Source organism: Condylura cristata, unplaced genomic scaffold (genome assembly GCF_000260355.1).
Source record: "Condylura cristata isolate star-nosed mole 26May11 unplaced genomic scaffold, ConCri1.0 scaffold00040, whole genome shotgun sequence".
Classification (NCBI taxonomy): Eukaryota; Metazoa; Chordata; class Mammalia; order Eulipotyphla; family Talpidae; genus Condylura; species Condylura cristata.
In genome coordinates, this window is record NW_004567141.1 from 1,083,898 (window position 1) to 1,100,004 (window position 16,107).

Below are 16,107 nucleotides of genomic sequence, written 5' to 3' on the forward strand. Positions count from 1 at the left end.
CAGAGAGGACAAAAACCTGTTGATCCTATGAAGTTTACAGGAGAGGAAGGATTACACACAGTTTCCCTTACTCTCAATATTGTAATAGCTCCCTCTCATCTAAATCTCATTGCTGCCACCCTCACCACCCATCACCATGGCTACCCACCCAAGGAGGGGGAAATGTTCTCCTCATCAAGTCTGGGGTCTTGCTGATCATTTATTATTCTACTATTCACATCACCACCAAAGAGGCTTCAGTCCACTCCTTTTTATCCTGACACCACGCATATTAAAACCCTAAATAACCAAATTTACTATCTTAAGAGGTGTGCTAAGATCACCATGGGTAGTAAGATGGCATCCTCCAGCCAGGTAATTCCAATGGTCATGCCACATGCTGATGCGTTTCCCTGACAGAAGGGACCATCCCAAACCCCATGTATCAGGAGCTTGGAGCAGCTCCTCTGTGTTACTTGTGCAGTTTCACAGCACCCTAAGTGAGGGAAATCACCAGACTAGCAGAGGCACGAGTGTCTGCCAGACACTGCAGAACTACTGAAAACATGGCCTCAGCACTACAGAAGAAAACTTGTGTCTCAAGAGGAAATTGAATTTGTTCAACATGGAGGTCCAGAATAATCCCTCACAATGGGGCTACTGTTTGTCATCAGAAGAATGAAATCTTTGTAATAAAGGGCTTCCAAAATGACAAAGGAGAAGTCATGTATTAAACACTTTAATGAGTATTTCCAAAAATAAAAAGATCAAAAACAGATAGACCCCTGTATATCTTAATGTATGTATTTTGGTCAGCTTCTCCACAGGCTTACCTAATAGCTTATGTACTATATACTTATTATACATTCCTTTAAAAATATACTAACCCCAGCCTGCCAACTATATCTCAGGACAGTTAGTCCCAAACAATAGGACGTCCTGCCTTCAGGAAATGAGGCCACACAGAACAGAGAGTGATGGGGAGCAGAGCTGGGTCTGACTTCTTTCTGATTCACTCCCAGGCTGTTTGAGTGTTAAATCTACCTACAATTCATTTTCCTAAGTGGGACTCAACACAAGCAGAGCAGTAAACAATATTTTTTGTTACTGTTTTACCTTGCAATAATAAATGAAAATTACCTCCCCTCAACCCACACCAGGTGGCTACTCTGCTGAAACAATAGGCCAAGTGACAATGACCTTAGTAAAGGGAGGATTTTGCACTGTGACATCAGTAATGGGAAAACCTGCCTCAGGGGACCAGGCGTGGGAGTGCCTGCTCAGGATACATTCTGCAGTCTGTTCCCGGCGCCCTAGCGGAGCCCTGGAGGTGGACACCTGTCTCCACTGAGAATCTGCAGTCCACTTTGAAGCAGTGGGACCAGTATGCAGAATTTCACCCTACTTGAACACAATGTCTTTCTTGGGGTACATCTGGCTCTCTTATTTCCTAACGTTAGTGGAGGATCAAACACTAAGCTTTCCTGGCCCTCCCTGGTGGCGCAGCGGGTTAAAGCACAGCACTGAGAATCTAAAGCCGCTTCCGCATGAGTTCGATTCCCGCCTGCCCCGGAGGTGACCACATGGCGTGGCAGACCTCTCCTGACCCGCCCGCTGCTCCCCTCAGCAGTGTACTTCGTTGATCTGCCTGTTCTGCTCCCCACTCTGTCTCTGGTGAAGTCTCTCACCACCCCTGAGCCTCTGGCCTGTACCCCAGTTCTGTATGCACAAATAAATAAATCTTTAAAAAAAAAAAAAAAAAAACTAAGCTTTCCTAAGGAATGTGTCTGCCAGGCCTAGCAAACAAACCACACAGCCTGGCCGTGCACTTTAAATGGCTCTTGGCCAGCTCAGCGCTGCCTCCCAAGCAGGTCCCACCTCTTTGCTCCTATTACACTGTTCAGCAGATGAGCAGAAACGCCCACAGCGGGCTCCTCCATCTATTTATCTCCTTACTTACTCTTCTAGCCCAACACATATGTCAGGACTTCCTGACCTTTTAGCCACCAGGCGCAGGCACACAGCTTCGCCCCACACTACAGGAAAACAGGTGAAGCAGTGAGCGGTGGGAGGAGCCTGGCACCGGAGACTCCCCTCAGCCTGACCCACAGGCTGAGCATCAGTGAACTCACCTGCGCCCACCTGAGCATGGGTTTGTGCTCAGGCATGTGTTTGGGCAGGAGGGGGAGGGGTGCGGAGCTCCAGCATTTGACCAAGAAGTGGGTTAAATCATGAAAACAGATTAGCAAGCAGAGTCTAAAGCCCAATGAGGACAAACCACAAGCACATTCTTTCATATCTGAAGGCCCCAAAGGGGGATTCCGAGGACACTTGTGTAACAGGAGGCTGTCCTCTCCACCCAGAAGCCTGCAGAGCTCAGTGAGCCTTGGAATCCTTCCAGAAGGACAGGGTGGGCTAGATCAGCTAATGAGAGAGTCTGGGGGAGGACAATCCCAGGAAAGACCTAGCCATGCAACTGCGGGCCTCCCTGTCTCCTGGCAGGCCATTGCTCGTTGCTGCAGATATCAAATAATTTCCCACGTATTTAACTTTGTCTACATGTATATTATCAACCACATTACCTACTGCAAGGAAACCTTGCCACCTTCAGTAGAAAACAGCAGAATTCTGAACAGATACATTGCTTAGTATTCGGGGGCTTAAGACACACCAGCCAGGGTGCTGAGCCAGAACCAGTAACACCCTCGCCAGCATCCATACCATGCGCATCTCAATTCACAGAGGTCAAAATAAGCACCAAGAAAAAGTCCTGGACCCAGTGACAGAAAGGGTGGGGCTCAGGTTACCCCAGGTGCGTCCTGCCCTAGCCAGCAGGCAGCACCTCAGCCAGGGTGAGACCACTGACCAGAACCACCGAGCTGGGAGCCCAGGCCCCAGGCCCCAGGCACCAGTACTCACGGCTGCAGACACTTGCTTTTCTGCACGTCAGACCACAGTCCCAGCTTGGCACCATCAAGAGCGGTTTCTAAGGTGGCTGCCTGGCCTCCAGAAAGGCAGACAGAAATCTCCTGTCTGTTGCACCGAGGGCTCAAGGGCCACAGCAATTCAAAGAGCAATGTACAAAATTGAATGGAATTTTGGAATCACACACTCACCTTCTGGAAGTGACCCCTGAGAGCCATCATCCCACCTAGCATGGCAGTTCCTCTGCACAGCGCTGGCTCTGGCAATCAGAAGACGAGCTCACAGCCCAAGCCCGTAGACCCTCCAACCTGACTGCATTTGACTCACCTGGAGGGCTTGTTCAGCTGCCTGCAGGGCTCTCCCCACGCCCAGAGCTCTGATTGGCAGGTCTGAGAATTTGCATATGTCCCCAGGCAATATGAACAGTGCCAGTCCAGGGCCACACAACCCCATCAAGGCCCAATTTGCTCTTTAAAAAATGGGGAGGGCCCTCCCTGGTGGTGCAACAGCTTCAAGCACAGCACTATGAAGCTATCCACAGCCACTGCAATATGAGTTCCATCCCAGCCAGGGAGGTGACCCACATGGCACAACAGTCCTCTCCTGTCTCACCCACTGCCCCCCTCAGTAGTGTATTTCAATAGGTTTGCCTGTTCTGCTCCTCACTCTGTGTCTGGTGAATCCACTCACCTCCCACACCTCTGGCCTGTACCCCAGTTCTTGTATGCATAAATAAATAAATCTTTAAAAATCAATAAAATAAATTAAAATGGGGAAACTGAGGCATAAAATGTGCCAACTTGCTAAGGATCACACTGGCATAGCCAGGACTCATCTGCCCCCAAGCCAGTGGTGGTCCTGTTACTTCTCCTCTCTTCTTGTCCCAGCTCATTTCTTTCCTACATGTTTTTCTCCTGTAACAAAAGGAAGCTGGTCCGTGACAAAAAGAAGTGTGGCGTTAGGAAGGATTACATGAAAAATAGCAGGGACTCAGCTTCCACCATCGACTCGCCAGGGTTACACAAATCTTCTTTGGTTTGTGCCTCTTATGTGTAACAAGCACTCTCATGCTTTCTACTTTGCCCAGGGTTAATGCCAAGCAAGTTCAGGAAAATCCCCTGTGGAGGAGGGCAGACTAGTTTGAAGGCTCTCGTGGCTTCTCCAGAGCTTCTCATCAGCAAGAACAGCAGAGCTCATGCCCAGAACTGCCTTTGCCCTGCACTCTCGCCCTGGCCTGGCTCAGGTTTTTGTCTTTACCCTAAATGAGGAACTCACCACTAGGGTCCCTCTCGCAGCTCCAACTTTCTGCAGAACTGAAGAGGAGAAACAGGGAGTCTGAATGACAATGAACTTTGTTTAGTTATCAGGCAAGGTGAGGGGCATCCCTGAACCCCCTAACCTGTCATTTGAAACAGGTTCTGCCATCCACTGCATCAACACAACACATACTCTATTGCATGCAACTTTAATGGAAAGGAACTTTAATACAGCTGAAGAGAAGGAAGAAAATAGATAACAGTTTCACTCAAAACACCCAAAGTTACCCCTCTTGTCGTGCATAAATGCCCAGCCAAACATGGCTGACCCAAAGCAGAAATGCTGAGGCTCATAAGCTCGCCACTAGCCTAAGATCCTTCCTGGTGGGAGCCCACAGGAAAGGGGCAAAGGGGCCAGACAAGACTGGAAGGAAAAGATCAAAATCAAAACAAGAAAAAGTAACAGAGCCTCCCTGGTGGCTCAGGGGTTAAGTCTCAGCACCATCACTGCCACAGCCTGAGTTCAGTCCCAGCCAGGAAGGTGACCCAGATGGCACAGCAGACCTCTGCTGTCTCAACCACTGCTCCCCTCAGCAGTGTATTCCAGTCTACCTGCCTGTTCTGCTCCCCACACTGTCTCAGGTAAATCCTCTCACTCCCCACATCTGGCCTGTATCCCAGTTTTTCGACACACAAATAAAGATCAATTGTAACCTCCCCACAGGTGTCTCTCACCCACATCTATTTCAGGTGTTTCCTGTCTTGTCCCCCAAGTCCCTGGTGCCAGTTCAATGTTACATGTATCTCCTCCAAGTCTCTTTCTTGCTTCTTTCCCCTCCACTTTTCCTGCTCCCTTCTCTCCAGCTTCTAATGGCGGCTCAGGGCCACCCTTCCTTGGGTGGGGCAGGGAACCTGGACCCCCACCCCTTTTCTTGGGGATTATCCTGTTACAGATTCAGTGGCATGCCCAGCATACACCAGCACCTATAAGGAGATCTACTGCCTGGATGCTGATATTAGGCAGAAGCAGGAAGGGAGGTGGGAGTCCTTTAGAACTGGGGCTGAAAAGAGGGGAGCAAAGGAATCAGCCCACTTGCAGGCACTCATCTGTTTACTCTGCTTCCTTCCCTCCAGTGAGTAAACACATCCCAGACACACATGAGGATATTTTTAAAGAGCATTTTCATATGTAATGATTTCTCATTTACACTTGGCAAGAAAACCAGAGGCAAAAGATGTAGTGCATTTTTACTAGAAAGGACACTGGAAAGGGCCACTGCCTATTACTCATGAAAAGAAAGTCCACTTCCTACCCAGCAGCAAGACATAGGCCCACCAGATAGACCAGGAAACCAAATTCACCCCCATTTAGGTAAAAGAATAAAGCTGTCAAAAGGCTACAGCACTATCATTTCAGAATTAACACCTGTCAAGGAGAAAAGGAGACTATCCTAGACTCAAAATCTGTCTGCAAGGCAAGGGCAGAGCAAGCTGAACTGTCCTTCTTATTTTATTCATTTTTCCACAGGTACAAAAAGATTACATGTAGCAGATGGAGGCTTTTAGCATAAAACAAACTCCTGTGGCTGCGTTTACTTGCAACAACAAGAAATAGATGGCTACAGATGGCCGTCTGTTTCTTAATGTTAAGGTAGAGGGCAAAGAAAGTTTTACAACTTGAGTTTTTCAATTTCCTGATGAACCATCGTTACCTGTAAGCACAGACATCATTCACAGCTCCCATCCCGCAGAGCTCGGGGGCCAAGGTCTTGCATGTTGCTTGCGGGCTTTGGGCTAAATCATAATCCCAGGTGTCCACCTCCCTGTCTCAAGAGCTCTTTTTTTATAAAGCTGACTTTGTTTACAGATGAGCCACCCTGCAACAGTTCCTGGGAAGAGCTCTGTTTGCATGTATGAGCATGCTCCATCCTGTCAGGGAAACCTGAGACTTCCAACCCCGATAGAGCTGACGAAGACTACACAGGAAGGCTAGACACCATGGAGATGTGCGCCTTGGTGACCTGAGCGCACTGATATTGAAGCACCAGTTAGGAACCAGATAACCTCGCAGGGGTCCTGAGAAGTAGGGTCCTGAGAAGTAGGTACTGGAGATGATGCCCAGAACCTGCCTTGCAGGGAGAAGCACAGAACTCATGCAGAAGCAGGATGGCCTCACCAAAGCACTGACTGCAGAGAGGCCACTCAGACAACCCCACGCAGGACAGAGGACTAGGGCAGCCCAGAGCCAGAGAGGCCTCACCTGCTCCTGATCCACCTGCGGGTCGTCCAGGCACAGCAAACAGCACAGACCCCTTCAGACAGTCAGATCCATGGTGGGATGCTTGGACCTGGGGAACCTGTTCTGGCAAAACAGAACAAACAAGATGCTGTGAGCTTCATGCCAAGATTTTCAGGAGGTATCAGGCAAAACCCAGAAAACACAATTACTAGTTGGGTGATCTCTGGGGTTTTCCAGATGCTCATTTTAGAAGCCAGGCTACTACAGGGTCTTAAAAAGTTCCCCATAGAAGGGGGCCTCCCTGGTGGCGCAGGGGTTAAAGACAGCACTATCAGGCTGACCCGCATGGCACAGCAGACCTCTCCTGTCTCGCCCACTGCTCCCCTCAGCAGTATATTTCAGTTAATCTGCCTGTCGTCCCCGCTCACTCTGGTGAATCCGCCCACCACCACCACCCCCACCACCCCCATGTCGGAGTGAGTGCAGGGTCCTTGGGTTCACTCTGGGAGAGGTTTCACCAGCGCACTCACCTTTCAGCGACATGCAGCAAGTTTTTCCACAAGACAGAGACATTAGTTATATTTAGAGAGCAGGTTTGTTAGGAAAGGAAAGGACACTAGACACAGGTGGGCAGAGGACTGCTGCTTCTCGCCAGTGCGGAGACTGCCCTGATAGAGACATCTTCTCTTCTGGGGGGCTCACTCCTTGTGAGCCTGGGTTTGTTGTTGATTTTGTTTTATGGAGTTTTTTATATTTAATTTTTATTCTTTTTAAAGATTTATTTATTGGCCCTCCCTGGTGGTGCAGCGGGTTCAAGCACTGCACTAAGAAGCTAAAGCCACTTCCACATGAGTTCAATTCCCGCCTGCCCCAGAGGTGACCACATGGCGTGGCAGACCTCTCCTGACCCGCCCGCTGCTCCCCTCAGCAGAGTACTTTGTCCATCTGCCTGTTGTGCTCCCTGCTCTGTCTCTGGTGAAGCCTCTCGCTGCCCCTGAGCTTCTGGCCTATACCCCAGTTCTGTATGCACAAATAAATAAATCTTCAAAAAAATGATTTATTTATTGAAGCTCATAGAAATGGGGTATAGGTCAGAGATGCAGGGGTGGTGAGAGATAGAGTGGGAAGCAGAACAGGCAGATCAACGAAGTACACTGCTGAGGGGAGCAGCGGGTGGGTCAGGAGAGGTCTGCTGGCCATGTGGGTCACCTCCAGGGCGGAGGTTGAACTCATGCGAAAGTGGCTTTAGTTTCTTAGTGCTGTGCGTTAACCTGCTGTGCCACCAGGGAGGGTCTATAATTTTTATTATATATATGTATATATAATAAAAGAATGATGTAAAAAAATACATATATATATATTTTTTTAATATCATTCTTCATTTTGTACATTTTTCCTCTTGGTTATAATCCCCATGGACTTCCCATCACCAATTCACCCATGTGTTGTTGATTTTGAATAGAATCTGAAAGGCACAGGAGATCCCACAGGGGGCTCAACCTCCATATCTTTATCTTTCACCTTTTGGGTCTGTGATAGACGCAGCCTTCAGAAGTCTGCTACCTGCTTGGATCTTACGCTTTGTAATCCAGGCCTTGGTGCCTAAGGATCTCGGTTTCTATAGCTGGATCAGTGACTGTGCTAATCCCTTCTACCCCCAACTCCCCGTGAGTCAGTCTTGTGATGCCTCTTTTCTATCCCTTCCTCCAATACACATACCTCTGGCTTACACCCCCATTCCTGCATGCATAAATAAATATTTTTTAAAAGTCCCTTAGAAGCCAAAAGCAGAGGTTCCCTAAATAAAGAATGGAACCTTCTTCCCCCAATAAAGAATGGCAAAAATGATACTGTGCCAGCACCCATGGGCTGCATCAGTCACTGAGTGTCATCACCAGGAGGGAGTAGGCTTGGGACATGAGTAACTCTTACACATTGGAAGAGATTTGATTTCTCTGGGATGCCAAACAGCCGTCTAACATCAAGAAACTAAATGATCTAGAGAACAGGGTTTCCCTCCTGAACCAAATGAAGAGAACAAAACTCCCGGCTTTCCAGCGGTGTGGCTGGTCCACCCCAGTTGTTCTCAGAGATATACTCAAAGACTCTCCTCTCCTTAGCTACACATTAAGGGATAGCACTTTGCTGTGTGTCCTGGAATGGAACTACTGGCCTTACCACTGACTCAGAGGAATGTCCCCAGTAAACACAGTGGCACTCATGGACAATAAGGGTAGAAAACTTGGAAAGAAGGCACCACAAGATCAGAAAACTGGCTTGTGCAATGGAGGTGGGGGTAGAAGTGATTAACATAGTGGTTAAGCCAGCGGTAGAAATGACAAGGCCTCAGGTGCCAATGTGTGGAGCAAGTATCAAACTGCTCTATAGCACAGCAAGAGGCACAGCCCAAATGAAACCGGTTATGGAGATTGAGGACCACTAGAGAATCTGTGGCCCTTTTCAAATTCTGCCATAATCAAAAGGAACAAAAGTTAACAACTCCCAAAAAGAAGAATGTGCCAGTGCAGTCTCTGCCCTGGGAGGGGCAGCAGCCCTCCGACCACCTGTGCCTACACAGGTGCTCCTCGCAGGAACCCCTTGCCAACAACGTTCTCCCTGGCACAGCAGCAGAGGCAGCGCCCCTAAGGCTGCCCTCCTGTGACCAGGCAGGCCTCTCCTTTAGCCAATCTGCCCCTTACAGGCAGCTCTTTCTGCCTCCTTGCATCTATATAAGCATTCTTTATCCTCCCCTCCATCTGATAATAAACCTGCCGTTTTGGATATAACTAATGCCTCTGTCTCATAGAGAAACTTGCCTGACAAACCCACTGGTCCCGCTGAAAGAGGAGATCTGGTGAAACTTTACCAAGGGCTAACACAAGGACCCCACTCTCTGAACCCGACTTTCCAAAGCCGACTTCCTGATGCACCATCAGTCTGCATCAGGACCAACAGGATACAGCTTGCTGCCCCAAGCGCTGCTGGTAGGCACAGCATTCTCATCTGAGGCCAAAGATCTGCCCTTCTGTAGGGTCAGAAAAGCAAATCTTACTTGTCCTAAAAAAAAAAAAACTTGGTGCTCCATGATGTGTTGTTATTCGTGGTCTTTCCTTTGTACCAATATTGATAGTGTAATTATGTCTACACTGAACTTCTTTCGTGACATAATTATTTATACTGGTCTTTAAGACCACATCACACAAAGCAACAGTAGGTCATTAATTCTTTAAAAGATTTGTTCTGGAGGTGGGAAATTTGTTGATTCCTAACATTTGGGAAGACCTATTTGGAATCTCTAGAACTACTTTGAGATTAAATACAATGTAAATTCAATTCTTTCATTGCTGTTACTGTATTTCAGATCCCTGATAGCCGTGACAGTGGCTACCATATTAGACAGCATAACAGAACATTCCCATCCTCTCCATTGTTCTGTCTAACAGAAGTTCTGCTTGGAGGCTTAGGCTAAAAAAAACTTGATGCTCCATGAAGTGTTGTTATCGTGGTCTTTCCTTTGTACCAATATTGATAATGTAATTATGTCTACACTGAACTTCTTTCGTGAAATAATTATTTATACTGGTCTTTAAGACCACATCACACAATTCTTTAAAAGATTTGTTCTGGCGGTGGGAAATTTGTTGATTCCTAACATTTGGGAATACCCATTTGGAATCTCTAGATCTTTTAGTTTCTCTAGTTTTATGTGCCATGTCCCCTAAGATTTCCTGTAAAATCCCTAACACAATCTAAAACATCTCAAGGAGGGTGTGCTAAGCTGTTTAAGGTCTTGCTGAGAGTGGTTTACAAGTTGGACAACACCCAGGTTAGAGGGTCCAAATTTCATTCAAAACCTAGTTATGTAACATTAGCATGTCACCTTGTAACAGGGTGGCCCCTAAGAAAAGGGGAGGTTCCAGGTTCCCTGCCCCACCCAAAGGAGAGTAGAGCTGAGCAGAGAATAGAAGAATCTGGAGGAAAGACTTAGGAAGAAAGAAGCAGGATGGAGCCAGAAGAAGACCTGAGGGAGGCACATGACGCAGAGAGACGTGAAGAAGCGGCTCTTGCCTCTTGGTCCTGGACTGGGTGAAGTAGATGTGGGTGAGAGACCCATAGGGAGGTTCACCATCGTAGTGCTTATCTTGATTTTGATTTTGCTCTTTTCTTCCCAGATTTGTATGGCCATTTCTGGGGTCTCTGCCGGAAGGTGCTTTAGACTTGTGAGGGCTTTCAGGCCTTGCTTGGGGCAAACCCCTTTTGGGTGGACTTTTACCCATGAGGGATGGGTAACTTTGGTTGTTTGATTTAGAAACTATATTCTTTGTCTTTTCTGTACTGCACACTGATTGTATTAAAGTTCCTTTCCATTAAAGGTCTTATATGTTTTGTCTTGATATGGCAGATGGCAGAACCTATTTAGAACAGACAGGTTTGGGGGTTCTGGGGTCCCCTCTCCCTGTTCTGTAACAACATCATCTCCAAGTGTTCAGGGCCTACTATCCACAGCACCATTTTACTTTAGTCACAGACCTAGTATGTATTTAACAAAGATCCCTCCATTTCAGAAGGCAGACCCCAACCCTGTTCTAAGAGATGCAGTTCTATATAGTGTGTATTAGGAGAATTCTGCTGGAAAGGAATTCCCTTCCCAAACAAAAAGACACCTTGGGAAGAACAGAGCATTGACTATTCCATCATCTTGCCTGTGAGGTAGTCGTAATGACTGGAGCTTCAGCAGCCACCGGACAGCCATGAGTATCAAGTATGATAATAAAAGCGATTATGCTGGGGCCTCTCTGGAGGCACAACTGTTTAAAGTGCAACACCTCAAAGCTAGCTGTGGCTACTTCAGCACAAGTTCAATGCCAGGGAGGTGACCTACACAGCAGAGCAGACTTCTGTCTCACCTGCTGCTCCCCTCAGCAATGTACTTCATCAGTCAGCCTGTTCTGCTCCCCACTCTGTCTCTGGTGAATCCTCTCACCCACCCTGCACTTCTGGCCTGTACCTCAGTTCTGTATGCACAGATACAACATCTCTCTTTTTTTTTTTTAAAGCCATTATGCTAAAGGTAGAAGAACAGATGCTGAAGAGAACTTGGGTCCAATGGTATGATTAAAGAACTACATTCTTTTTTACTGTTTTATGTGGGGAAAACCTCTAAGTTTTTATGTTTCAGCTTCTCCAAGTTTTGCTTACTGGTACCCACATCCCAAAGGACTCCAAATTTTTACCTTTTATCAATCAGTATTAAGTTTGACTGTCTTAGCCAAAAACCTCAAACAACACAGTTTTAAAGATTGAATTTTCTCTCTATCTCAGACAACAAACCTGAGGCAGTCAAGAAAAGGTACAACTGCACAGCCTCAGAATCTCTGGCTGCTTCAATCTTTCTGCTCAGTCTCAAACTTACCTCCTATTCCAAGGTGGCTACTGGAGTACCAGCCATCACAAAGATACTCCAAGAAACAAGAAAGAGGAAAAGGGAAACACAAATAGGTATCTCTTCCAGAAGACTTATCTCCACTTAAGCACACATGGAACTCATCTTTCAGAACTGTCACGTGGGACAACTAGTTGAAGGCAACTTCATGTGTAGTCTTTTCACCAGGAGTCATTGCCACTCTAGTAAAAATCTGAGTTCTGCTATTTAGGAATAAGAATAAAGAATCAATACCAGTAAAATGCCTGGCATGGGCCCTCCCTAGTGGCTCAGTGGGTTGAAGCCCAGCACTAAGAAGCTAAAATCACTTCCGCATGAGTTCGATCCCCACCCCAGAGCTGACCCACAGGGCATGGCAGACCTCTCCTGACCCGCCTGCTGCTCCCCTTAGCAGTGTACTTCATCAGTCTGCCTGTCCTGCTCCCCACTCTGTCTCTAGTGAATCTGCTCACTGCCCCTGAGCCCCTGGCCTGAGCCCTAGTTCTGTATGCATAAATAAATAAATCTTTAAAAATAAAAATTTTTAAATGCCTGGCACAGTGCATGGCATGTAGTAAACCCTGAATCAAAGCTAGGGCTGGGGCAGGAAGGGAATACAATACCTTATGTTTACTTTTGAGTTATTTTAAACTGGCTGGGTTTGGTTGCATTAATAGTGTTCCCCACATATTAGTCAATCACAAGCCACCTTTGTGACTTTTTCATTTCCACATATCACCTGTGCTATTAATATTTTCATTAAATCAACATAACCTTAAAACTTAAGTATGCCATTCTCATAAATAGAAAAGCAATATTTCTCTAGTAAAATAAAAATTTTAACTATTAAAATTAAAGTATTCATTTTTTATATTGCCTAAACCCACCTCGCATGGTTGTGGAAAGCATTTCTCTATTGAATTCTCTGGAACAAATGACTTTTGTGATTGATTGCCTGGGTTTGCTTTGCCATTAATCAATCTCAGCTGCTATTTATTTGCTTCATCTAACACCGTCAGGTGGAGATTATTACTCAAATATCTTTAGAAATTAGCAAAACTGGCATTTTCTTTAGGTTCATCCAACCTTTATAAGAATTGATGGCAAGAAGAACGGAGTGAGCAGGGAGCAGACACTCTGAGCAGCTTATGTCCTTTTTAAGATACAGACAGAACCCTACTGAGAAATAGTTATGAAACACAATGTCAACTTCAAGTATGTCTCCCAAGATCCTGGCAGAGACATTCAACGTCCTTACTTGCCCCTCCCTCGGGCCCTCCACCCCCTGCCCAAGGTCCCATGGCACAGCCGTCTTGGCATTTTCTACCCCCACACTGCTCCTCAATGCTGCTGGCCTGCGGGTTCACTCAGATACGAACCAGCAATTTTGCCTCTTGCACCCCCCCTCCGTATTTGTAAGTTACCACATTTGTAAGCAGATACTTCCAAGAACAAGCAAATGCTAATAAGATGAATTTTCTGAGGTTAAGAGGAAGGGGAGGAAAAGGGGGTCAAGGAGATATAAGACAGGGAGATGGGAAAAAAATCCTCAAGGACAGCTCACTTTAAACACAAATGCCCAGTCACCCGCTTGCACTCCCTCCCTGTCCTCTGTGACGTTCACCAGGAACGTGACCAGCGGCTCACTTACTTACTCAGTAACCTTAAGGGCTGGGGGCACCTATGTCAGTTTTGTAACTTGGGCATCTCACTGGCCTCACACTAGTTCCAGGTCAAGTCCAGAGACCCCAGGTCTCGTGCTAGCCTTTGGGTCTGAGCCAGGAAGTTGGGGACCTGGTCTTGTTACCAGTTCTGCCCATGGCATTTTCTGCTACTGGTGAAGTCAACAGTGACCACCACCACCCCCCAAATCTATTCTCTCTTGATGGCAAGGAGAGTTGGTGTAGGGGACTCTGGCTCTGGGTAAAGTGACTGCATCTCAGTCACTCTTACTGCAAAGCCAGGGGTAGGGAGCCCATCCACATGCTCCAAAACACTGAGCCCAAGCCTCTCAGATCACCCACAGCAGCTACACCACACCACAAGGACACCCAAAGCTGAGCCCCAGTCTTCTCTACCCCCCGCCATGCCTGCTGCCAGACTTCCCCGGGCATGGCTGTGCCCAGGTTGGAGCAGAGCACCCTCGAGGCAGTCTCTGCTCAGAGCCCCAAATATGCCTGAGTCCAAGCCCCTGGGTCTGTGCCCCCTTCACTTAACCATACTGCTTCAGCATGCTCTCCCCAAGTCCACACTGAGGAGATGGGGCCCAGAGGCCAGCCCTAGCCAGGGGCGCAGGACCCCAGCTCACCCACCAGACTTGGCTGCACCCTCTCAAGCCAAAATGCCTCGCTGCCAGCTAAGAGAGATTTCCTCCACTCTGTGGGTCACCCCCTGGGCAGGGATCAAACCCATGCTGAAGTGGCTTTAGCTTCTTTAGTGCTGTGCTTTAATCCGCTGTGCCACCAGGGAGGGCCCTATTGTATTTTTTTCTTAACATCATTCTTCTTTTTGTGCCTTTCTCCATCTCAGTTGTAATCCCCATGGGCCTCCCATCACCAATTCACCCATGTGCCGTCACCACATTCCAGTGCACTCTTCCCACCCACAAAAGAGCATTGTTCAGGGATTTAAAAAAAAAAAAAAAAAGCAATAGACTACAGATCCCGGGTACCATAGGTTTAGGGATGATAGAGCTGAGACTGGACCCCGAGACCACCATGGGGGCCCTCAAGTCACCATGGGGTTAGGGCGGAAGACCTTCCACTAAGTGAAGGGAGCCCAATTCAGAATATCCCGATTCCATTTCATACAAGGTGAAGTCATAGAAACAAAGAGCAACGCAGTCAGGCTGAGGGGAGGGGGGAGGCTGACTGCAGAGAGCCACCGGGAACATCTTAGGGTGATGGAAATTTATTAGAATCATGATAAATTGTCTAAAGCCATTGAAATGTGTATTGGCAATGAAAATTATGATTACACTCACAGTTGTTTTTAAAAGTGGCATTTGTATACATGTCTACACCTTGTATATAGGCACATTCCTGGCACACAAACACCCACACATACATACACAGTGCCTTGCATAGAAAAAGCACTTAAAAGATATTGATCACATGTTAGTTATCATATTCCTGAAATGTTCATTATTGGTATTAAACCTCTCATTCTTTTTTAAAGATTTATTTATTGATACATACAAGAGCTAGAGTGCAGACCAGAGGGGGGGGGCGGTGAGAGGATTCCCCAGAGACAGGGTGAGGAGAATAGGCAGATCTACTGAAGTACACTACTGAGGGGAGCAGCAGGCGGGTCAGGAGAGGTCTGCCACGACATGTGGGTCAGCTCCCTGGCCAGGGATGGAGCTCATGTTGCAGTGGCTGCCGATAGTGCTGTGTCTTAACTCCTTGTACAACCAGGGAGGCCCCTAAACCTCTCATTTCACATCACTTACATAGGTATTGCCCTAAAATAGTTTAAGAGGCTATTAATATTTAGGAGACAAGGTGCTTGGTTCAAATGCCTCTTATCAAATTCTTGGTTTTTTCAAACATACACAATATCCTTGTGTATTCAGTGGTACTTCAGAACAAAAGGTGACTATTTATTGTTAGAGTAATATTAGAATTCTCACCTGTTCTTTTGCCTGTTGTGAAAGTAATTTTTCCAAATCACAACACTCAAGCTAAACATTAAGCACCCAGCCTACCTTCCTCCAGGGGAGCCGCCTTCATGTGAATGTCCTTCCCTTCCATTTTTATAAAAGATGCTTCCTCACTGTCTCCCAGTGGGGCACTGTCACCTACTAGGAGCTCAGCGTGGTTTGCCATTTGCTCCCCTTCATGACATAAATCCTGCTTTCACAGATGGAATCTGAGGCCCATTTGGCATACCCAATTCCAAAGGCACCTCCTCCTGTCCTTCCCTTAATCGAGACCACAACTCCCCAGATACTGTCGTGTCCTTACAACATGAAGAGGAGAGAAACAACTTCCAAAGCCCTGTCTATGTAAAGTTCACACATCTCCCCACATCTGTGGGCTTTCTCCAGGGACTCCAGGTTCCTCCTAAGTCCCAAAGCTGTGCCCATCTCAATGTCCCATTTCATGTGTAAGTGTATGACATGCCTGCCACAGAAGAATGTCCTGTTCAAGGTGAGTCCTGCCTTGATCCTGAGATACCTGCTGTGAACTGGAATAAGCAGTTTGAAAAATGGATGGATGGGTGCATGGGTGGATGGGTGGGTGAGTGGATGGATGGATGAGTGGATGGATGGATGGATGGATGGA

The 16,107-nt window shown here is 47.1% G+C and overlaps 1 pseudogene; it reads left to right on the top strand.

The window, feature by feature from the left end:
- The first annotated feature begins 324 nt into the window (after nt 1-324).
- Nucleotides 325-621, top strand: LOC101629651 (annotated as a pseudogene).
- The last annotated feature ends 15,486 nt before the right edge of the window (nt 622-16,107 follow it).